Raw genomic sequence first — 25547 nt, 5'->3', positions numbered from 1 at the left:
AAAAGCACTGCTACGTAGCAAGGCAATTTTCTATGAAAACAGAATCCTGTCTGCCCCAAATAAACAAAAAGAAACGTTTAGAATCCTGAAGGAACTAAGTCAAAAACAATCACAGACCACCCCACCCAGCAAGGAACAATGTAATAACTTCCTCACATACTTTTCAAAGAAAATTCAGGACATCCTGATGGAGATCGGCACTTCTCCCTGCACACCTTTACCCAAGGTAGTGGATGACTCACAGGTCAGGATGGCCGAGCCCCTTTCCTCCTTCCCACTCTTGGGAATAGAGGCCCTCCAAGACCTGGCCAAAAAGACCAAATCTGGGTCTCCAGCCGACCCCTGCCCGCCTAGGATTTTTAATCTTGCATTCCCAGAAATCGAGCATGACATCCTGGCCCTTCTCAATGCCTCCCTACGCTTAGGGACGGTTCCTAACAGCTTCAAGGAAGCTAGAATTACCCCCCTCCTAAAAAAACCCGGCGCTGATATATCCAATATGAAGAACTACCGCCCCATTTCCCAACTCCCCTTCCTCGCCAAAATACTCGAACAGCACGTGCTGCAGAATCTTTCTAGATTCTTTGAAGATCACCATCTCTTGGGGGATAGGCAAGCAGGCTTTCGGGCACACCATAGCACCGAACTGGTAATGCTATCGGTTCTCGACGACATTAGATTAAATGCTGACAAGAAGAAGCCTTGCGTATTGATCCTTCTTGACCTGTCGGCAGCTTTCGACACGGTCAACCATGTCACTCTGCTGGAAAGATTACGCTCACTGGGAGTGGTGGGACCTGCCCTACAATGGGTCGCCTCCTTTCTGACAGATCGCACCCAAAGAATCCAGATGGGCGAGTGGGTCTCAGAGAAAGGCCCTATTACCTGTGGAGTCCCGCAAGGGTCCGCACTCTCACCTCTTCTGTTCAACGTATACCTCAGTCCTTTAATCAAGACCTTATCGGATATGGACTGCCAGATTTTTAATTATGCAGATGACACACAGCTCATTCTCCACATCGAGAACTCCCCCCATGCACAAGCCAGAGCAAAAGAGATTCTAAGCTTTACGGTTAACTGGATGATGGCAAATTCATTGAAAATCAACCCTGATAAAACCGAAGTCCTGGCACTATCAGATGACCACAATCCGTGGAACTCCCGGTACTGGCCCCAGGAGCTGGGTGAGGCCCCTGTCCCGATCCCGGTAGTCAAAAGCCTGGGCATCAAAATAGATGACAAGCTCACCCTGGCCAACCAAGTTTCCACGGTCTTTGGCACCTGTGTGGGACTTCTCCGACTGCTAAGGAGACTGTCCCCCATTCTCTCATTTTCTACCATGAGAACCATTGTTTCAGCCATTATCATGGCCCGGCTCGATTACGCCAACTCCCTGTACATTGGCCTTCCTGACTTCTTGGTTAGAAGACTGCAGATAGCAATGAATGATGCCGCCAGGCTCATTTTCAAATTACCGAGACACACTCCAGCCTCGACTCTCCTCCAACGCCTTCACTGGCTTCCGGTGAAACAAAGGGCTAAATTCAAGGGCCTGTGCATCGCCCATAAAGCCATCTATGGCCAAGCTCCCTCCTACATCAAACAGCGCCTCACAAAATACGTACCTGGACGTGTACTCAGGTCCTCCACAGGGAGTCTGCTATACTGTCCCAGCTTCAACTATGTCTCCACAGGAGGGAGAGCATTCTCCTCCGTAATTCCCACTCTCTGGAACAAGCTTCCCAGTCAACTTCGAGCTGAAGATCGCCTCCTCCCTTTTAGGAAACAACTGAAAACCATTCTGTTTGTGGAAGCCTGGGGCTTAATTTAGCGATCAAGTGAACTGCTGGGTTTCTATGCTACTCTTCCTCTACAGCGCTTAGAGACCTTTTCGGTATTAAGCGCTCAACAAATCCAATTTAACATAACAAGTGTGGTGTGCTATTTTTCCATAGTGAATGGTTCGCACATTACAATAGAATATCAGCCCTTTAGTATTTCATAATTTATGATTGTGTTTCAACTTCTCTATCAAAAAGTACAAAATGTTCTATGGATTACAATTATAACATTTTATGCAAATACAAATTAAAACATTTGTGTTTTCTAATATGTTAATGAAATGAATGTTGAAATAAAATAACTTATTACCACAGAACATAAAAAACACATACATGTGTACCTAATTAATAAAACTGATACATTAATACCTAAAATATAAAAATTCAATACAGGTTATGAATATGCAAAAAGAAAGACATTTCTATTTCATTCTTTAAGAGAAGATCAAAAACATAAAATGACAAGAAATTAAACAATGTTTTATAAAACTAGGCATCAGAAATAAAATAAAGAGTATATTAAAAAAATATTGTAATTATTCAAAATAAATCACTGATTTCAAAATTCAAAAGCTGCAATATTCATCAAATATACATGTCCCTGGAAGAGTTAAAAAAAAAAGTTAAGACTAAACAATATATGTTGCTTTTAAGCACCAGTTGTACAGATATACAATGTATTCTGCCTAACCTTGGATTGTAGCATACAACATTCACAATTTAGAAAATAGTACAGAAACTTCACAAATTGCAGTAATTTTATTTCAGACAATACACTAAATCAATTTAACTTGTGAACAGTAGACATGTTCACTGTAAACTGTGGGCCAGATTTACTAACTTTTCATGCTACCCAGTGTAGCAAGGCAACTTGCTGTGCACCGTTGCGTGAAAGGGAGAGATCAGGAATGTGTCATATCTACTAGGATGTGGTGCACTTCTGCTCGATCATAGTACTGGCACACTTCAGGCAGCCGAGCACCAATGCAGGCAACATTGCACCACAGTGCAAGGGTAGCTGCATTAAAAGGAGAGTTGTTTTTGTGCCGGAATGGGTATTTTCTTGCACAAAAACAATCTCTCAAGGTATGTTCACCTTTCTATGGGTGCTGCAGATTGTAGCACACATAGAAGTAAGAATTTCTAAGGAGAAAAAAAGATTTTTCTCCTTGTTATACCATGCTCTAGGATGCATAACAATATCATGCTCTCCCAGGTTTTACAAACCTTTGTAAATCTGGGATTGTAGGAAATCCATGGGTGGATTGCATGGTAAAGCCCATGTTCCAACCATGGAACGCCTTCCAGAGTGAAATGTAATGAAATGCGGTGCAAGCTGTTGTTTTATGTCACATGTTTTTTCACAAAGCCACGCACAACGGCACAAATTGCCCTTTCTGTGGCTTTGTAAATATCTACTAGCATTTTTGTGGTGCAGCCATGACGCAAAATGGTCGTATATCTGGCCCTGTATCTTTGACCATTATCCGTAGACTGTATCTTAGACCATTTTCTTTCTCATGTTATTACTACCGATACACAACAAATTCTTTCTCCCATTTAAATTCTATTATCTATATTTCACTGATCCTGTCTGGACTTTTGTATAATTTATATATACAAGATAATCTCCTAAAGCAAAATTATGTGAAAAATTAAGTGTGCTTTCGATATACCTTTCTCTAGTAAAAATGCTATTTAAAATCTCTCTTGACGAATTAGTATGTTTATTATATTTGTTAAAAAATACAGAAAGAGAATAAAGTTGCTGTAATTTTTGAAATAAAAGTATCCTTCTAACTTGAATCAGATGATAAATTAAACTTATTCTGTTAGGCTTTCATTCATCTAATAAAAAACTAATTGTCATCTTTAGTATTCTTGTTATGACAGACAGGACTTCAAAAAGTTTTCTCTTTACTACAAAAGGTTTCACTTAAAAATAAGAATGGCTAATCACAGAAGACAGCATTGATCTTGATCTATGTGACTTATGTAAAATTTGTTTGATGGAAACATGATATGAAGAAGAATTCTCTAAATCATGCTAGATATTACAGCAATTTCTACATTATCAGGCAAAGACTATCAAATCATCCCTTAATCAAAAGTGATAAAGTCCAAAAAATGTTCTCTATTTCTTTTTATCTCCTTAATTTTCCAAAGAAATTCCTTCACTTTTTGCATTTCAAATAAACTGCAAACAAATCAATCAATCAATCAATCTGTATTCAGTTTTGCTAAGACAACATGAAAGAACACATCTAAAAAACAGTTAACATCAGCCAAGGATAAAAATACCGAATAAAATAATTGCAGAGACTGCCACAAGAATTCAAACATTACATCGTAGAGTAGATAAAGTCTTCCTCAAACTGACAGCACCAGATAAAAAAATGAGCTAAGTTAAAGCAGGTCGGCACATCCGGTAATGACATTAGATAGAGTAGTGCAGGTCAAATTTGCACAAAATGTTTGTCATCAAGAAATGGAACAATAAGAATCTTTCAAAGTCTTTCATAAAAAGTGCAAAACATAATGAAGTGCAACGTGTCTTGACCCAGTTCTTATTACAACTGCATGGGGTGAACATAGTGCCATATGTACTTTCCTGCAGGACTACTAATAAATGGAGTATTACATTCAGTCTAAATCATGTTAAAAGGAATCAATGATAATCAGACATGTTGTACACAAGGAATGGTTCAATTAACATTGTTGTCTGGACTAATAAATAGGCTTAAACAAACATATTTTCCTAAATCAATAATATTCTCTCACTTGTCCTCCAGTTCACAAAATCTCTTGATCCAAATGTCTCCGTTGCTAGAGACTCTGTGTAATCAAAATACTCAGGTCGACCCAGCTTAATAAAACAGCCCTTAATATTACTAGTCCATTGGATACGAGCGGCTCAATCTAAGGCTAGACAGTCTTTCAATATTAAATGATTAAAGTGCTTGGCTGGATGTACCCATGCCAAAATCCAAAGGAGTAAGTGCCGCAAAAGCAAAATGTCCTCTAGGTAATTGATCCCTAATTCCTCATGAATAATAAAGAAGGATCCACAATGAGGGAGGAAAGCGAGTTTTCCTAAAAACGTATTTTTGAGAACAAGCAAGGAAGTCACATTGGCGTACCCCCATATATCGATCCAGTAGGCAGCTACAGAAATGCATTTTGCCACATAAATATCAACCATAGCTTTAATAGACTTTCAGCCCAGCCTTGAATCAACGTTGGAGAGAGAAGCCATATTCCTAGAAAACATGTGCTGTCTAGCCATTATCAAGGTTGACCAAGAAAAGGAGGAATCAAATAGGTAACCCAAACCAGAAAACACTGGGAAACGTCTAAGAGGATTGCCTTTGATACAGTAGGATCTATCCTTAGTAGACCATACGCCTACTACCATAACATGGGACTCAGACAAATTTGTACTTAAGTCGACGCCGTGCATAAAATTCACCAATTGGTTAACCAAAATGTCTAGACCCAAACGTCTAGAACCTGCAGTGTGCAAGATAAGAACAACATGGTCTGCATAAAGCAGAAAAGGGGTCGGATGAGAACCAATTTTAGAGAAGTTCCTGCCAACTTCATCCAATGACTTTTCCCGTTTGTTAATATATATATAATAAACAAAAACAGGGCCAGAATACAACATTGATGAACACCCGGCTAAGCCTAAAGTGCTCAGTGCATCGACCCCCTCACTAAATCTCACTGAAGCTGTGAGCTTAAATTGGAGATCCTGCAAAAAGAAAAAACTGAGGATCAGCCCCCAACTAAAACATAACACTTCAAAGGTTCTCCCTATACACCCTATTAAAAGCTGTACTGAGGTTCATAAATGCGAGGTGCAGCGGCCCTTGTTTCACAATAATGTACTTTGCAGCATTCAAAACAGATTAAGGCTCTGGTCTATTATGCCTAGGCCTGGACGTAAACCATACTGAGAATCAATTAAAACATTCTGCTCCGATGCCCATTCAACAAGCCTATCCAAGAGTATACAGCGTACTATCTTGACTGTAGAGCTAATCGATGAGATGGGCCTATAGCACTTGAGTCTGAGTGGATGCGTTTCTTAAAAACAGGCACAACCAAAGAAGTGGACCAGGCTTCGGGTATGTTAACATTTACTACTGTATTTAAATATATTGTTAAAGGAGGAGCCCAAAAGTCTGTCTTGGCCATGAGTAGGTCTAGCGCGACCCCATCTGGACCAGGAGCCTTATTAACAGGGAGCACGCTTATAGCATTCTGGACCTCATCTATCGAAAAATTTATAGGAGTTAGCGCTTTAGCAGGTAGCCCAACAGAGGACATAGGCAAGTCATATATAGATTTACAGTATTCGACCAATACATTAGGCAAGATGGTAAGCTGCAGTGTAGGTTCCAAACACATCCTGAAAAGAGAGCGGTTGACATTTTCCCAAGGTGTTGCACTGTCCCTAAGATGACTAGCAGCCAAAAGCTGTTCCCAAACTTCATCTTTCAAGAACCTTTTACGCTACTCTAATGTGCTCTTATAAGTGACTTGACATATGCAGACCCAATTGCAATCTCTGGGGACAGCCTTGACCGCCTTCAAGTGGACACAGTGCGTTTTAAAGCAATTGAGTCAGACCACTTACAAGCCTTTGGATTGTTATTGGTATTTTTGCTTGTTAACAAAGTATGTGTGTACGGGAAATACCATTAAATGAGTTCATAATAACATTATCGGCAGAAATATCACTGTTAGAGCTTTCATCCTTTCCCCAGAGCTTTTTCTTTTTTCCTCCTGTTTTTGCGTATTCTTCTTTCTGTTGGCCGTAAGGCTCTAAGCATTTTACTTCAGCTTACCAGAGCTAAAGTACATGTGCTTCTCCTCTAAACATGGTGACATTGGTGTACACCTGATTGGCATATTTGATTTACTAGTGAGTACCCTTTAAAATGGTATAACATATGCCCAGGGCCTGGAAGTCAAATAATACTAGTGGGCCTGCAGCACTGATTGTGACATCCACATAACTAGCCTTTCAAGTCAGTCTCAGGCATGCCATTGCGGTGCCTGTGTGTGTAGTTTACTGCCACTTTGACTTGGCATTCAAAACTACTTGCCATATGTCACCCTAAGGGGAGGATACCATTTAAGTAAAAGGTAGGACATGTGTATTTAATCTTTTCATTTCCTGGAAGGGACAAACACCCAAATTCGTTTTCACTACTGTGAGGCCTACCTCTCTCATAGGCTATCATTGGGAATTCTTTAATACACTTTTTAGCTGAAATTCCTCATCAGAGAGGAGTAGCTTTTTCATGTTTCATATCTTTTGAATGGTAATGATAAATCATCCTCACTGGTGAAGTTGGATTTAACATTGCTATTGTAGAAATGCCACTTTTGGAAAGTGGACATTTCTCTGCACTTACTGCTCTGTGTACCTGACAGCCTGTCTCTAATTCACGTCTGGGGTGGTCGACAGCTACACTTTGGGCATTCCTTCTAGAAATCCACAACACAGGAAGGATAGCTGTGTCTGAGTACCCATCTACATACATCTGCATTCTGATGGCCTTGTCTGGGCAGAATGGAAGGGAGCGACTAACACTTCACTTGAATAGGCAGTGACCTTTCCACACACAAAGGACTGGTTACCCCCCCAAAGATAGCCTGGCAGACAGAACTGGGTTGAAAGGGATACCCGCCAAGTGATCTCCAAGGGCTTCTTGGCTTGCTTCCTGTTGCTTGAGACTCAGGTATATCAAAGGTTCTACCCAGCTACTGTGCCTGGCTCACCGGAAGTGGCCCAGATACTTGCATCATGGATTTTGATGCATCTCCTGTCTTTATGTAGAAGAACTGGCACATTGACCGGATTGTGGAAGTAAAAGCGCTGCATTGCATCTGAACCAGTGCTTTGCCTCTAGAAATCGATGCATAACCACAGCTGAAGCTTGGTGAGATCAATTCATCCCCTCAGCAGCATAGCAGAATCTGGTGCATCGCGCAATGCTTCTCTTCTTCGGCACCAATCTTCAGAACTGATGCATTGCCTTCACTTCATGGAGAAGATTGACTCATCTTGCTGTTTGCGCCCAGGATTGGTACCTTGTTCACCGGAGACTGCATGGGTTCTGTAGCTGGCCGACGCTGCACACCTCATGTATCCCAATGTATCACATTGATGAGTTAAAAGACACAAAAACGTAACTTAGGGAGATCAAATTAACATGTAAACCACTGGGGGTTAAACGTGCACGCAATGTCTTTGTTAAGCGCACTTAAGGTTAATTGTGCAAGCAATGTCTTTGTTAAGCACACTCACAATTCTTGCACACAATGTCTTTCAAAGTCTCTGGTTTTGTCATAATGTGAATTGCAGTATGCACTCCAAATACACTAAAGTCATTAGCATTCACACAGATTCTGAACTGCTCTGTTTGCTTTCATAGATACCAAAACTGAATGTATGCTGAGGCTCAGGAAAGGACCCACGCTATTATCAGGTAGGTTTAGTGATATGTGTGTATATTGTCCAATTGATGTCATGTGTGATAACACTCACACTCAATGCATGTGAGGGCTCTCAGGGGCAGAGGAACACATTTCCCTACATATCCCAATGTGCTTTTCAACACTATTTATCAGCTGACACAAGACCCCGAAACCTATTAGTTGCATCTCATGAATACTGACATCCACGTTGTTGGACTGACCTTCTACATCCTTGAGTGGCATAGGTGTGATGCAAATTCAGAAGGAGTAAGGTCATAGTATCTGCATATTATCAGTGCATGCATAATTTAAATTGGGGGTAGCTGTGCGCTTTATACATTTCTAAATAATGAAATACGTACTTTAGGATCTTTTCCATGTAAGCATTGAGGCTATCTTATTAGCTTGATCACATTGTCATGTTGACTGAGCGAGATATATGTGTGTGTGAGAAACAGTGTTAATGGCTCCCATGCCTCACAGGCCCCATTTTGAGCAGGTAGGCATCTTTGTTATTAGTAAGGCCTTCTCACAGCATGCCAAACAAGTTACTCAAGCTTAGGGCATATACAACAAGAGCAGGTGAAAGTGACTTTGGTGCAATCTCCTTGTGATAGCAAGAAGGGGTCTTTGTATATAAACATACATCATGGTCTAGTTAATCCTTTCTGCAACAGACGTATAACACGTTGGTTCATTGGTGTGCATTTATTTTACAAGTGTGTGTGTCAGCATGAACACATTAGCAGTTTTTGGGGCAACAACACCAACAGTGTTATAGACCAAAGGATGTCCAGACAGATAAATATATTTATGTCATATGTAGAGGTGAGTAGAAGTCCAGTGAGGAGGAGGTCGAAATTGTCATTAGAAAAGGTAGGCCTTAACAACAGTCCACAAATGGATTGGATACACAGGTAAGCATACAAAATGGGAGAGTACCAAGTAACCAAGGAGGTGGGATGATGATAAACACAGGAACACTAAGAAACTGGCCAGGAGGCACAGACAAATGTTACTTGGTAGTTTGCTGCCAGAAAGTGGTGAAGTCCACATCTTCCTCTTCTGATGGGTGTTATGCCTCCTCTGAAGGTGGTGATGTTTGTGTGGGAGGCATTTGAGGCAGAGACATCAGGGGCATAAGATGTGGCTCCCCTATTCCTAGCAGCATTTATCTGTGCCAGCAAGGAAGGCAGAACAGAGCTGACAAGGGCCCGATGGCTAGTCAACAGGGTAACAATGTCGCTGTGAAAGGCACCTATAGTTGCTATATAGGAGTCCTATTTGCACTCCAGAGATTGCAAGATGATACACATGCCCCGCAACTGGGTGGCAACCTCACTGGTGTGGTAGGGGGTCCTCTGGAGACCCAGCGGTACTGCCATGTCTTGCCGTGACCAGAAAAGAAGTTCCAATGGAATCCAGGAGTTGCTTGAACTGAAAGGTGTCATCATCCAGGATGTCATTGCCAACAGGATGGTCATTCAGGACAGGCTGCTGGTCAGGCGGTGTTGTTTGTCCCTCTACAACGAAATTCAATTATGATAATTATGATCTATGATAGATGTTGAAATGAGTAATTTTGCTGATGTACAGACTTTGTTTTCATTCACTTTATGTTAAACATTGATGTGTAGTACATATGTAACTGGAAGGAAATGAGGGCAAGTTTCACTATAGTTGCCTTTCATATGGCAATATCTTTACATTGTTCACATGACCACTGTGTGACAAGGGTGCCTTTTCATGTCATACCACATATTGCAACACAGATACACAGCTTGCTGGCCTGCCCTGTCTGTGAGGTAAGTGCAGGTAAGGGCCACATCTACCATGTTGGTTATCTTTCTTTTTCTTGATGGCTGTACTGATTAGAGGTTCGCTTATTGACACGACTACTTTGCACATTGCAAGAAGTCACCAAAGTGCCTGCATTCCCTCTAGCCACTACTTAGCCCACAGCTCCCGGGAAGGTGATGTTGGTTTGATCATGTATTTGATTTAGTCCTCACTCTGCCTTTCATACAGTACACCACATCACTGTGCTTGTGGTGTGCTGTCATGCATGCATGATTGTGTCCAAGGGCTCATATTTGAGAAGCATCCACACAACACAACACAGCAAGCAACCTTCCTACACTGTAGGAATGTGTAAGGGCATGGACTTACCATGGTAACTTATTTGTGTGTAATCATGTAATTTCATTATACACACAGTCATCTAAAGAGCTCAGAACACTAGACACTGTCTACCATCTCTGAGGTGGTTAGGCCCAGCCACACTTGGAAAATTGCAACCGCTAATGCTCTGCCCATTTTATTATTGCCAGAGTTGGTTATATGCAGAGTACCACCAATCTCTTAGCTCAGGCCCACTCACTTGGACCTGTACATGGCTTCTCTGCAAATCCTCATTTATATCCAGTGACTCAACTTATTGTCACATACTGATGCCACCCAGATCATACATTCACTCTCATGTGACATCAACACCACTGATATATGTAACCATATGCAATTGACCAACATGCCTACCTGTATGTGAGAGCTACGGCTCAGGCCGTACACCACATGCTAGTAGTAACAATATTCTGTGACATGTACCTACCCTGGTTGGCCACACAACTAGGCAAATATACTTCACACTCCAACCATCGCCATCACCTGCCCATCATCCTGGACACCTAGCTCATCCTGTCACTTCACTATTCCCTGTTTCAAATCCTCCTGCCTTGACATATGTGGCACAGTCAAACATTTGTTTTTACGCCACCTTCCTGATACCTGCTACCCCTTCACTCAGGCCCGCATTACACGTAGATAAAAAAATACGCCAATGCCCTCTTCTACATCATCCCTTCACAGCTGCAACACAAGTGTGACACTATCAGACACAACAGGGCATAATTATTGCGCAGACTACCTTGCAGTACACACATCACAACTCACCTCCGTGCTATCCAATGGCTCCCCATTCAGACACAGAGCCAATTCAATGTGCTCAGCCACAGCTGCATGCAATGTAGTTTCATGCTAGTGACTGTACAAGTGGCTCTTCACATTGTCCTACTTGGTGATATTTCACATTCTCCACATACAAACCCTCTGTCAGGTGAGGAGTTAATCCTTTGGCAACCCCATTCTATTCCATTACTATACACTCAAATTTTGTCACCATAGTCCTGCGATAGACACACTAGCTGCACGGTGCAAGGTGGCCTTCATTGTCACAGTCAGGTTGGGCATTGTTCAAATGTCCATGCATGATGTGCTGCTCCAGTCCCAGTTTTTAGCTTTGTATTGTGGGACTTGTAGTCCTGGCCACTCATCTTCTGCATTTCACTCCAATTCCCAGTATACAAAGGTGAACCTTGACTGGGGCAGCACATCACACATGGACCGGGCAAACTTGACAGAGCTGGCCTGGGCTATACATAATGGGCAGTATGACTTAAATTTATTTGACATATGAATTAATATGTGAGAGATGTGTGCCCTTTCCCTTGCAGCGCAGGAACATAGGTTGCTGCACTGCACTGCATGACATTTTTAAACATGTTGTCGTTTGTTGCCACTTACCATGTAGATCTTCCTACTCCTCGAACCCAGCACTGTCCTGTCTGGCAATTGCTGGCACCAGCTTTGCTGGTATGACTGATGCCACCTGCTCCTCCAAGAGGTCCTACACCTCCTGACCCTCAGGTTCTCCTCATCCGGTCCGCATGGCTTCCCTCAGGTTCTTAGCCAGTTTCTCCTCAGTACTGCGCTTATGATCATGTCAGCGCTTCTTGCACTCGGACACTGTCCTTTTAGTTTTCACTACACTGTTTCTCTTCTCCATTATGGATTTCCAGATGGCTTCTTTCTTCCTTAATGGGTATTTTGACGCGACAAAGAGATTATGTTCTTTCTTTGTCACCTCTGTTATTAAAGTTTGGTTCTCCTCCTCACTAAAATTACGCTTCCTCTTCCCCTGGGGCTCTGTCTGGACATCCTGGCTGGTATTGGGGTTGTTGCCCTGAATGTTGCTGCCTGCTTCATTTTTTCCTGTAGATGTGTTGGAAAGTATTTTTTTTTCACAATGTGTTGCTTTTTGGGGGAGTTTTGATGCATGACACACTCCACTGTGACGCAAATCTGATTTTGCAGCACATAAAGAGAGCTTTATGACACGTAAAGCAGCTTAGTGTCACTTGTGCTGCAAATGTGTAAATTGTTCTCTGTGGCATCTGTCTCACGGATGTGTCAATGTTTTTGGTGCACCTTGGGACCTTACAGCATGATGCGCCGTACCATAAATACGGTGCATCAATGTCGTTTCAAACTGGCGTATCGCAGTGCAAGGGTTTATAATGCATCTCTGCCTTGTCACAGAGAAGCATCATTTCTCATAAATGAGCCCCCAAGAGTCCCACTAGAAAGAGGAAACTAGACAAATAAAAGATCAGCCATTTTATTTGAATATTGAAGAGTAAATGAAAATAATGTGAATGGTTTTAATTTGACTCCAACTTCAAATGCACAACACCAAGTCAACTGTGAGACAACCACAACCATGAAGCCTGTTTCATTGTCAGCCTCTAACAAAGATCTTTATCAGTTAAGATGCTTAATGATAAAATATAAGCCACCTCTCATAGTACGATTTGATCTAAAGATTTGAGATAAGATGGATACATCAGATAAAGAGGGCAAAGCATGTTCAAATACACAATTAACCTCTTGGATTAAGTTCCCTGAAACACATAATCATGCGAATGAATGAAATAATGATGCAAAGAAAGATATGGGGTTCATAAAATTGTTGTAATGGTGTAATTTCTGTAATTTTGAGTAGCAGCCATGATGCAAAATTAATGAAAATATGTAAGATCATGCCATCATAATATACATTGTCTACAGGCCTATTAAAGATCCAAGAGACAGTATAAATGTCTCCATAATTGACAGAGATTACTTGGAGCTTTCCATAACTGCAGCAGATCATGAAGACCTATTTGCAGAGCTGTTGGATTCACCTGAGATTTTAAGGAATACCACTTTATCTAAGCACACATCATTAATCACCCAGGTTGATGCTGAAGATGCTTTAAGTATTGTTTCTTGATCCAGTGAAGAAATTGATCTACTGACTAATATTATAGAAGCATTACATTATATATTACCCTCATTATTGGAGGTATAGACTCAGAGAGAACACATGAACTCATCTCAGTACTATCGGGGAAGAATAATACACACATAAATACCTTTATGGCCCATTTAGAACTCTATAACTAGCAATCATGTTTGCAAAAAACATCAGGGAAAACAACCATGTCTTAGCTACTTGATGGGCAATGTGTTCATTTAAGTGTCTAAAAATGAATTAAAGGTAAACCCTAAACCTAAAGTAGCAGCACAAGAAGTAAAACACCTAGAGACACATTGGGCATTTCTCTGATCAATTTAGTCAACAAAATGAAAGAACAGGAAATGTTAAAATGTTAGGAGGTGAAACAATGTCTGATAATAATTTTCATAAATCTTGAAAACAAACAATAGTACATGGTGTATAAAAAGGGGTTATTGGTTGTGGGTGGTGGGAGCCCTACTCAAGCAGCAACATCAATCCTCGCCAAGGTGAACCACATAGGTCACTAAGTTGACCTGGGCTTAACCCTCTGGTAGCTTCACATTTGAGACCAAAATGACAATGATCCAATTAGGAGAATCAGAGATACATAATTTTAAACATTTAGGTAAGTATATCACCTAAAAGAACAAAGCACCACTCACTGTCATCTGGTCGTGTTAGCCTTGGGCATAGTCACAGGATCAGCCTGACCGCGATGGGGCATGTGCCAGACACAGGGTGCAGGTTAGTCCCTCTGAAAAAGTTACCTTTTCCAAGTCCTGTGCAAAAGGTCCAGAACTTCAGGATGTCTCCTTTCATTGTAGATGAATGTACTCTGATGCCAGCCAAAGGTCCCGGACCTGGGGCAGTATCTCTTGGGGATCAGGGCCTCACTCTAGCAGAGGCCAGCAGGGCTCAAGAAGGTCTAGTTGCAGATCCAGTTAGGTTGCAGGGAGGCCTCTGGAGCGTGTTGTGTCCCTGTGTGGCAGGATGAGGGAGACAAGTGAAGAAGAAGTTCACTAGGATGGAGGTGGCCAGAGCTCTTACAGGTGGACAAACTGAATCTCCCCTCCATCTCACCCCAATCGAAAAAGAAATACTCTCAACTATGCACTCCCACCTCCTACATGGGCCAACTGCTACAGACGACCTTAGTGTGGTGCCAGGTAATACATTAAGCGTCAATATAAATTCCATATGTATATAAGAGTTTTCTTTGTAGTATTTGTGACTATGGAAGCCAAATTCCATGAGTCATTAATTGTTGATACAAATGACAGGTATAAGATTCACATATTTCACACAAGATGATCAAGGAACTTTGTATTTGCTTTACAGAGAATTCTGGGCCTTGTAGTGTGATATTGAAAAGGAAACACATCAGATCACAATTCACTATAAGGTTTGAGCCTGGCAAAATGTTTTTTTTGTCAGGTTGAAATGGCAGTTTAAACCTGCACACAAGCTTCAATGGCAGGCTTGAGACATGTTCGAAGGGCTGCTTGAGTGGGTGGCACAGTAACTGAAGCAGGACAACATGTAGCATTCATTTTACAGGCCCTGGGTACATTGGACTTGCAAATAAATTAAATATGGCAATCAGTTTAAGCCAATTCTAGCATGTTTAAATGTGAGAGCACAGGTACGTTAGCAATGGTTATCAGTGGTAAAGTGCGTAGAATCCTAAAAGCCGACAGAAAACAGGAGGGTGGAGGCAAAACTTTTGGGAAGACCCTGCAGAAAATGGCCAAGTCCAACTTGTTGTGCTGAGTTGCATGAAAGGAAGGAAAACAGAAACCTCAAATCTCTACACAATAGGTATCAATTTTGCAATCTTTGCTTGCTGCTGCTCTCGGCGCACTGTAGCAACAATGCTGCACCATGCAGAAAATGTTTCTGTGTTATGGTTAGCAATGTGTTTGATCACAAAGGGAGTCCTTGATTCTTAATGCCTCTCACATGCAAATAATAAGTAATAGGGATAAAGATATAAATGTCTCTTCATTATGCCTCGGTTTGGGAGGATTACCAATTTGTTGACAAGCCAGATTGACATATATTTAATGATCTGAGATGTGTCAAAATGCATTGGTGGCTGCATAGTTACACCCCTAGTACGCCTATGGAAGGGCTGCATGATTCAAGGCGAAACAGTGCCATGCACTGAATCTGTTTTTTTTTTTTTTTTACATAGGCAGGCAAGGTGGGGCAAATCACCCCTTGTGTGGCATTGTGACTAGTAGTTAAGGCTTTGCATTGCCTTGATTTCCCAATGCAAAGACATCACAAAAAACTACTAAATGTGGGTATTACTTGGGTTCCAGTATAATCTAATTATACACATAACACAAAGGACCTGATGTACAGTGTCGGTAATGGAATACTCCATTACAAATGTGAAGGATATTACCTCCATTCTGTTACAAGTGCATTATATCCAATGGCACTTGTAACATGGGACATGAGAGGTTTGTGACAGAGTATACATCTTCGAACTTCAAGCCCATATTTTTAAATAATTATTTTAACTATTTTAATTTACTTAGTGTAACAAATCATCCTACCTGAGGTCAATGTACATGTAATTACATTTTTATTTACGATTTGTAAGAAAACATAATAACATTTGTCCAAAATTTCCCTCCCACATGCGGAGCACAACCATGAGCATGGAGTTTCAACTCCTTGTATGGAGACTCTCCTACATGCATGAAGTCCCTGCAGTCAGGGCAGAGACTCTGTAGTTGGGGCAGAGTCTCCATATACTGAGAATATACAAGAAATTACAGATACGAAATGACATACAGGAAAGGACCTACAGGAAGAGGAAATTGGCCACGTTGGAATCATTCTGTGCTAAACTCTCCTCAGAGAAGCATTCACCTCCATCCTGCTGCTCTGTGCATTAATCTTGACCCCAACATGGCTGAGGGACCTGATGAGAAGGCACGCGCCTTCTCTGAGAGTAAATTGAACCTCATCACTGAGGGGGTGCTTGCAAAGTACCTTCAGCTTCATGTCGGTCCAGAAAGCCAGCTGAACAATGCAGCATGTGTCCAAATCTGGCTGAAGTTTGCCATGCATTGGGAGCGTACAAACAGTGCGGCAAAATGTGCCAAAAATACTGGGAGGACCTTCAACACTGAATCATGATCAAGGCCCAAGACATCATGGGTGTGTTCTCCCAGCTCCGTGCACAATGTACCAGAGGTAGCCTCCAAAACATCTCAGACCTGCATTACAGGCTGTGTGCACAGGTTTAAACTGCTATTTCGATCTTCAAAATAAACCTTTTGCCAGGCCAAAACATTCCTTTTTTTATACATATAACTCACTCCTAAGGTAGGCCATGGACAGTCCAAATGACAGGCAGCAATAAATTTAAAAAGAAGGACATAAACTTTTAGGTTTTACATGTCATAGTAGGTAAAAATGATTACATTTGTTTTTCACTACAGCAAGGCCTATATTTCCCATAGGAAAACATTGGAGTTACCTTATCATATGTAAGTAGCTCTAATTTCCAAATGGGAATAGGTGAGCAGTTCATGTTTGGTGTCTTTGGAATTGCAATGAAAAATCCAAACGTATAGTGAAGTCTGGTTTTAAATTACACTTCTGAAAATGGCACTTTTAGAAAGTTGGCATTTACCTACCTTAGCCGATTTGTGCCTGCATCCTGTCAATGAGTAGTTGGCAGTTGGTCTTTTTTATATTCCTCCTAGACAGCCACTCTCAAGAGAAAGCTTATGTGTGCCTGGATGTGCCATTGCTGGAAGGATGGAAGGACGAATTTAGGCACAACACCACATTTCACCTGAATAGGCTGTGTCCTGCCGTCACTCTGGAGCCAGGATAGGTGAGGCAGGAAACCTGTGCACTTCAAAGGAAATCCGGTAGGAGCTTCTCCCATTTCAAAGAAGGCACCAAATATAAATATTTTACCTGAGACACCAACTTTTGAGTACAATTCTGGACTTGAGGATACTACGACTGCTGGGCTGCTTTGCTGCTAGAAGGACTGCCACTCTGCTGTCTGCTACCCTACTTGCATGAGAAGGCAGATTGGACCTGCATCCCAGTCAGCATTGACTCCATGTATCAGTCAGCTGGCCTCCTGTTCTGTGCTACAGGGACATAACAAGCTCTGAAGGCTTCCTGCAACTGCCTAGCTCATCTGCTGGCTGAAACTGAAACTGGACCTACCTGAGCCATTCTGGCCTATGCTGTAGTAGGTTCACTGACACAACATTGATGTAAAAAAAATCGATGTAAAAAATATCGAGTAAAAAATATCAATGTAAAAAATATTGAGTAAAAAATATAGACAACAAAACATTGAATCCTAAACTTAAACAGGTAAGTAAAAAAATATTGACAAAAAATATCGATTTAAAAAACTATAGATGTATAAAATATCGACTTTTTATATAAATATAAAAAATAGATATATATATTAAACATTTAAATATTAAATATAATTTTAACAAAAATAAAATACATTTAATATACATTTTAATAAAATATAACAGATGCATTCGATAAAAAAATAAACACACAAACATAATAATTTATACATCTATATTTACTTTAAAACAACTAATAACTATTATTTTAAATTTATGTTAAAAGTTTAAAATTGTATGAAAAATAACAATATTAATCATTTAAAATATAAAAAAACTAAAATCTAATAAATTAAAACATCAAACTATTAAAGAATATTTAAACTTAAATTTCACAATAAAATTAGTGCAACAGTAGGGTAAGTGTTGGATAGCAAAGGGGTCAAAATAACTATTCCCACTCCAGTGAGTGTAAAATTAGGGTTAGTGTTGGATAGCGGAAGGGAAAAAATTACTATTCCAACTCCAAAGAGTGCAACAGTAGGGAAAGTGTTGGATAGCGAAGGGGTAAAAATTACTATACCCACTCCAGCGAGTGCAACAGTAGGATAAGTGTTGGATGGCGGAGGGTAAAATTTACCATTCCCACTCCAGTGAGTGCAACAGTAGGGAAAGTGCTAGATATTGGAGGGGTAAAAATCACTATTCCCACTCCAGTGAGTGCAACAGTAGGGAAAGTGTTGGATAGCGGAGGGGTAAAAATTACTATTCCCATTCCAAAAAGTGCAAACGTGAAGTAAGTTTTGGATAGCGGAGAAATTACATTTACTATTCCAACTCCAGTGAGTACAACAGTAGGGAAAGGGTTGGATAGCGGAGGGTTGAAAATGACGATTTCTACTCCAGTGAGAGCATCAATAGGGCAAGTGTTGGATAGCGGAGGGGAACAAATTACTATACCCACTCCAAAAGAGTGTAACAGTAGGGAAAGTGTTGGATAGCGTAGGGGTATCAATTACTATTCCCACTCCAAAGAGTGCAACAGCGTAGAAAGTGTTGTATGGCGGAGAAGAAAAAATTACTATACCCACTCCAGGGAGTGCAACAGTAGTGTAAGTGTAGGATAGCGGAGTGGTAAAAATTACTATTCCCACTCCAGTGAGTGCAACAGTAGGGAAAGTAGGGAGGAGTAAAAATGTCTATTCCAACTCCAGTGAGTGCAACAGTAGGGGAAGGTTTGGATAGCGGAGGGGTAAAATTTACTATTCAAACTCCAGTGATTGCAACAATAGGGAAACTGTGATAGCAAAGGGGTAGTATTTACTATTCCCACTCCAGTGAGAGCAACTGTACAGAAAGTGTTGGATAGCAGACGGGTAAAAATTACTATTCCCACTCCAGTGAGAGCAACAGTAGGGAAGTGTTGGATAGTGGAGGGGAACAAATTACTTTTCCCACTCTGAAGAGTGCAATAGTAGGGAAAGTGTTGGATAGCAGAAGGGTAAAAATTACTATTCCCACTCCAAAGAGTGGAACAGTAGAGAATGTGTTGGATAGCAGAGGGGTACAAATTACTATTCCCACTACAGTGAGTGCAACAGTAGGGAAAGTGCTGGATAGCGGAGGGGTAAAAATTACTATTCAAACTCCATTGAGTGCAACAATAGGGAAAGGGTTGCATAGCAAAGGGGTAAAATGTACTATTCCCACTCCAGTGAGAACAACAGTAGAGAAAGTGTTGGATAGCGGAGGGACAAAAATGACTATTCTCACTCCAAAGATTGCAACAGTAGCGAAAATGTTGGATAGCAGAGGTGTAAAAATTACTATTCCCACTCCAGTGAGAGCAACAGTAGGGAAAGTGTTGGATAGTGGAGGGGAAAAAATTACTATTCCCACTCTAAAGAGTGCAACAGTAGGGAAAGTGGTGGATAGCAGAGGGGTAAACATTACTATTCCCACTCCAAAGAGGGTAACAGTAGAGAAAGTGTTGGATAGCAGATGGGTACAAATGACAATTTCCACTCCACTGAATGCAACAGTCGGATAAGTGTTGGATAGCGGAGCGGTAAACATGTTATTCCCACCCCGGTGAATGCAACAGTAGGGAAAGTGTTGGAAAGCAGAGGGGTAAAAATTGCATTTCCCACTCCAGTGAGTGCAACATTAGAGAAAGTGTTGGATAGTGGATGGGTACAAAATTACTATTCCAACTCCAGTGAGTGCAACACTAGGGACTCTGCTGGATAGCAAAGAGGTAAAAATTAGTATTCCCACTCCATTGAGTGCAACATTAGAGAAAGTGTTGGAAAGCAGAGAGACAAAAGTTACTATTCACACTCAAACAGTTAAAACAAAAATAAAAAATATTACAATTTTAAAAAAATCATAAAAAGAAACAAATATTTAAAAAAATGGAGAATCAATGATATTAAATATATAAAAAGAAAACATATTATAATATTAATTACATATAACAAGAACCCACAAATAATATATAAAATGAAATAATAAAGAAATGGATAAAAAATAAATATTTTAAACTTAAAAATATTTACAAACAAAAAATGTATTAATACATAAATGTATTTATTGTATTTCCTACCATATAATACCACACTAATAACAAAACACTTCATTATGTTTAAGTAAATTTACTTCCAGAATTAACATAATCAATAATCAATTAAAAATATTATTGATAAAAACTAATAAACATTATTTGACTACACACACTTTAAAACTATAATATCCACAACACACACCTAAATTAAACTATAAAATAATAAAACACAATTAGAACTTATTTTTAAATCAAAAAGTATTACTATTAACAACTAATAATAAAGTAATTAAAATGTATTTAATACTCACCCTTTACCCATTTAAAAATAAAAACAAGGTCTAAGATGGCGGCCGCATAGGACGTGTTTCGCGGTCCCTTCGGCCCGCCGCTTCCTAAAGCCTTGTAATCGCATCCCATCCGCCGGTCCAATGAGCAGAGGACATGATTGAAGCCCTGCTATTGCTTGGAAGGCCCCGAGATGGGGATTGCAACCCCTGTGGGCACATCCGGGGGCAGCGTGGCTGCCCGGAGCTGAGGCCTGAGGTGCGGCTTGACTTGCCCGCGATCTTCTGGAGGGCCGCGCTCCACGGAGGCCTGGAGGCTGTGACTGAACCCCCCTCAACTGCGCTAGTGGGACGCAGCAGCATCATGCCAGAAGTCGCCCGGTGATCCAGTGTACATCGCCCCCCAGCGGCTCCCTCACCTTCAGCCGCAGATCTCGCTCTGACATGGGTCAGGCCTTGTGTGCGGCCTGGTGAGCGGGGCTGATGAAGCAAGCAGCGGAAGCGGGGGTGTACCTGAGACGGTGACTTGAGGCGGCCTGGAGGCGGCGACCGGATCTCCCATGGCTGCGCTGGTGAGACACAGCAGCATCGCGGTGGAGGCTATCCAGCGCACATCGCCCCCCCAGCAGCTCCCTCACCTTTGGCCACGGATCTCGCTCTGACGCGGGTGCGGCCCTGTGTGCGGCCTGGTGAGTTGGGCAAGCAGCAGGAGCGGTGGCACAGGGGCGCACCTGAGATGGTGATTTGGAGGCCCCGGTGAGCACTTGCAGCGGGGCCCAGTGGACGACGGTCCTCCCGGCACTGTGGGCATGGTGGCCAGATAGGCCCGCAACAGCAACCAGTGAGTGAGCGGCACGGGATCTGGGCAGTCGCGTTGCCCCCGCATTGCCACATACAGCCTCTGTGGCTTGGCCTTGAGGAACATCCCGGGGCCCGCACTTTGAGATAGAGCGACAGAGACCAGCGCCCCTGGAGCAGAGTGAGAGTGCTTGTTGGGGCCTGCAGAACATTGGGCGGGGGTTGCCACGGTGAGGGCCCACACTCGCTTACACTACACACGGAACGATTAGCTGCATCCTCTCCCCGTGGGGCCCCCTGAGAACATGGTGAGTGACACTGGTGAGAGGCCTGTAAAGCTCTTGTGCCCCCCTGGCCAGCGGAATCGCGATTACCGGCCCAACAGCGTGTTCCCAAATTCCAAATTTACCCACGGATGGTGGGATGACTGGCCTTGAAGTGAGGGACTATCTGACCTGCCTGGGGGCCAGAAAGTTGGCAGCAAACATCATCCGGGCCCACATGGCAAGTGCACGGCCCTGGAAGGACCGCTCTGTGAAGGACATGCTGCAGTCTAAGGCCGCGGCTCAGGGTGCAGAGGTGCCGGCCAGGATGCCAGACAGAGCGTCTGCACCGGCCACATAGGCCATCCTGACGTCGCTCTTCTTAGTGCTCAAGGAGGATCTTCAGGAACTCAAGGACCAGCTGACGGGGGACCTTCGGGAGGTGCGGCGCGATGTCTCGGGGATCAGGGACCGAGTGGCGGCGTTGGAGGAACATGAGAATGGGTGCAATGAAGAAATGCAGATGATGCAACGAGAACTGTTGCTCCTCAAAGAACACCATGTTGAGCTCCAGGGGCTGGCGGAGGACTTAGAAAATTGCTCCTGCGCAATAATATACGCATCCGAGGAGTGAAACCAGGGGCCGAGGAAGGCAACATTGGGGAATTTGTCCAGGTCCTCTTCCAACACGTCCTAGCCCCTGAGCATTACACCGAGATACAGGTCAACAGAGTTCATCGTGTGGGTCTACCCCGCCGGGGTGCTGCCCCACCACTGGACATCCTAGCATGTGTGCACAACTTTCAGCTGAAAGAACTTATCCTCCGCAAGGCCAGAGACACACACCCTCTACAGTTCCGAGGTCATTCCCATCTGCTTTTTCAGGATCTGTCCGCTGTCACCCTGCTTAAGCGGAGGGAATTCTGACCGATCACCCAACATTTGAGGAAGAAGAGGATCCCCTATGCCTGGGGACATCCCTTCTGCATTATCTTTAAATATCAGGGCAAGTTGCACCAACTACGATCGCTGTGGGAGACCGCCGACCTCCTGGGTCTTCTTCCTCCGGACCCCTCCCACCAACAGGCTGCAGCCGTTGCCAGTGGCGCCAGACCTGGTTCCTGGCTGGTAGTGGGCCGGTCCTCCTCTTCGTCTCACAGATGCAGCGGCAATGACGAAAGAACGGGAAGATGATTTGGCCTCATTGACTGGCAGCCCCACTCCTTTGTCTTCCGCTTGATGCTATTGTCTAGAGCACCTCTGGGTATCATACTGCGGCGGGGCTTGAGGGCCGCTGCTCCCTGAATCTCATGGACTTACTTAGACACATTATCCCTGACCTGTGTCACCCTGATGGACTTTTGTCATTTCTGCACTGTTGCTCTTCATTTGGTTCCTGTGCCGCCCTGTCTGGGGTTGGTCTTTATTTGTTCGTAATGATTGATGTTACACTGTTCTTGGGACTGGTTTCTTTTTGGGATAGGGTGGGTTTCCTCCCCAATGATCCCTTTTTCTCTTGCCTGCACCCCTGCCTGGGGTTGTTGGTCCCCCTCCTCTCTGGAACCCCTCCTCGTACTCTGCCTCCATTGTGTCATCTGAGGCCCCACTGTAGCCTAATCTGCCTCCTCCCTTATGCATAGCCCTCAAGATAGTTAGCTTCAACACTCGGATCTTAACAACCCCACTAAACGGAAAGCGGTCCTTTCTCTGCTTGAGAACTCTGGGGGTGATATTTGTCTTCTTCAAGAAACCCATTTGCTTCACAGCAATACACACCGCATGTGCCATGGTCACTTCTCCTTTCAGTTTTGGTCCTCGGGGAACAGGTAGCGGGGAGGCGTGGCTATTCTGCTTTACAAACACTTCAAGGGCTCTGTGGTGGGGTCTGACGCTAAGATTAAGGGACGCCTGCTGGTGCTACGGTTCCGCTTGGGTTCCTCCTTCTGCACTGTAGCCTCCATTTATTCTCCTAATGACCATCCGGAGAGGTTCTTGCTGGATGCCTGCGCTGACGTGCTACGCACTCCCGACCCTATGGTGGTGGTGGGGGGGCGACCTCAATTTAGTGATGGATGCTGGGTTGGATCGCTCCGGCTAACAGACGGGGTGCGGGTGCTTTATCGGTGGGCGGAGGCGACTGGCTGCACGATGCTGGATTTAAGGATGCATGGCGCTGTCTGCACCCTGATAAGCGGGACTTTTCTTATTACTCTGTGGCACATAAGACTTACGCCCGCCTGGGTCATTTCCTTGTCACTCCAGTCGGTTGGGCCTGCATCTCAGACTCCACTATCGAGGCCCACTCCCTGTCTGATCACGCACACATTACTCTGACTCTGCACCTCCCTCCTGCACATTCTTCCCTCACCTCACAGTGGCGGCTGCGAGACTCACTACTTTGGTCCCCGGATGTGATAGACGACGTCAGACGTTGCTTGACCGACTACTTAGCAACTAACGATAAGGGCTCTATGCTACTCTCCTTGGTTTGGGAGGCACTTAGGACGGTTGCGAGGGGGGCTTTTATTTCCACGGCGGTCTTCCAGAATAGGATCAGGCAGTCCAAGCGCGCAGAGCTCGAAGCGACAGTTAGAGAACTGGAAACTATTCACAAGCATACTGGCGCTCCCGGAATTTGGCAGCAGCTGGAAAAGGAATGCCTCCAGCTTTGACGCTTGGATCTTGATCGGGCCGAACATGCAGTGGTCCGCTTGAAACACAAATACTTTGTTGGCTCTAATAAGGGCGGCCACATGTTGTCTCACTGCCTGCGCAGCCAGCAAGAGGCGCAATCTATCAAAACGCTCTGGGGGGAGGGCAGTCAGGCGATTGCGGACGATGCTGGTATATTGTATGCCTTTCGATCATTTTACCAAACTCTCTACGCTGCAGACTCCTCTATGTTTCCTGACCCCAACGAGTATCTGCGGGATGCGGTGGTAACTCCTCTCCCGGAGGGTGAAGCCGAGGCCTTGGAAGCCCTGATTTGCATCAACAAAGTGATCTCAGCTATTGCCAGACGGCTTCAGCGCTCTCTTGTACCAAACCTATTGCGTAGAACTCACCCTGATACTTACCTGTTTGTTTAATTCCTTTATTGACACAGGGTCCCTTACAGCCTCTATGCTACAGGCCTCTATCTCGTCATCCCCAAACCGGGGAAGGATCCTGAACTTTGCAGCTCTTATCGACCGATTTCCCTGTTGAATATAGACGTAAAGCTGTTCTCTAGCATTTTGGCGCATAGGCTGAATTCCCGGATGCCGGGTCTGATTGACCCGGATCAATAGGGCTTCATACCCGGAAGACAATGTGGGGACAACACCAAACGTATTTGCTGATTAATTGATAAGGTGCAGCGGTCTAAAGAGGAAGCCCTCCTGCTCGGGGTAAGGCAGAAAAGGCTTTCGACCGTGTGCACTAGCCGCATCTATTCACTACTCTCGAGCGCTTTGGATTGGGGCCCCGGTTCCGGAGCTGGGTAGCAAGTATTTATAGTGCTCCACTGGCTGTGGTCCGGGTCAATGGCTTACTCTCGGATAACTTTGCAGTGGGGCGAGGGACGAGGCAGTGTAGCCCCTCTCCCCTTTGCTTTTTGCTCTTTATATGGAGCCCCTGGCTCAATGGCTTCGAGACAACCCTTTGGCACAAGGTATCCCATTCGGGCGAGATCACCATCTTATCAGCCTCTATACAGATGATGTCATCTTCTCGGTAGCGCATCCTTTGACCTCTCTCCCGGCTATTGTGGATGAACTACGGACTTTCAATCAGGTCTCTGACTTTCAAATTAACATGCAGAAGTCACAGGTCCTTAACCTTACCGCAGTCCAGCCAACGG

General features: G+C 43.4%; 1 long non-coding RNA gene across 1 annotated transcript in view; it reads left to right on the top strand.

Annotated features, from left to right (window-relative positions):
- The window catches only part of LOC146776079 (uncharacterized), a 56354-nt gene that overhangs the window by 11874 nt on the left and 18933 nt on the right, over positions 1-25547 (top strand). The window contains exon 2 of the long non-coding RNA XR_014971980.1: positions 8291-8344. This is a non-coding gene — a long non-coding RNA (uncharacterized LOC146776079). The remainder of the gene's footprint in view (positions 1-8290; positions 8345-25547) is intronic.

This window comes from Triturus cristatus, chromosome 12 (assembly GCF_964204655.1).
Source record: "Triturus cristatus chromosome 12, aTriCri1.1, whole genome shotgun sequence".
In the NCBI taxonomy this organism is placed as follows: domain Eukaryota; kingdom Metazoa; phylum Chordata; class Amphibia; order Caudata; family Salamandridae; genus Triturus; species Triturus cristatus.
The sequence above is the reverse complement of the archived record's forward strand: the minus strand, read 5'-3'. Positions and strand labels throughout refer to the sequence as shown.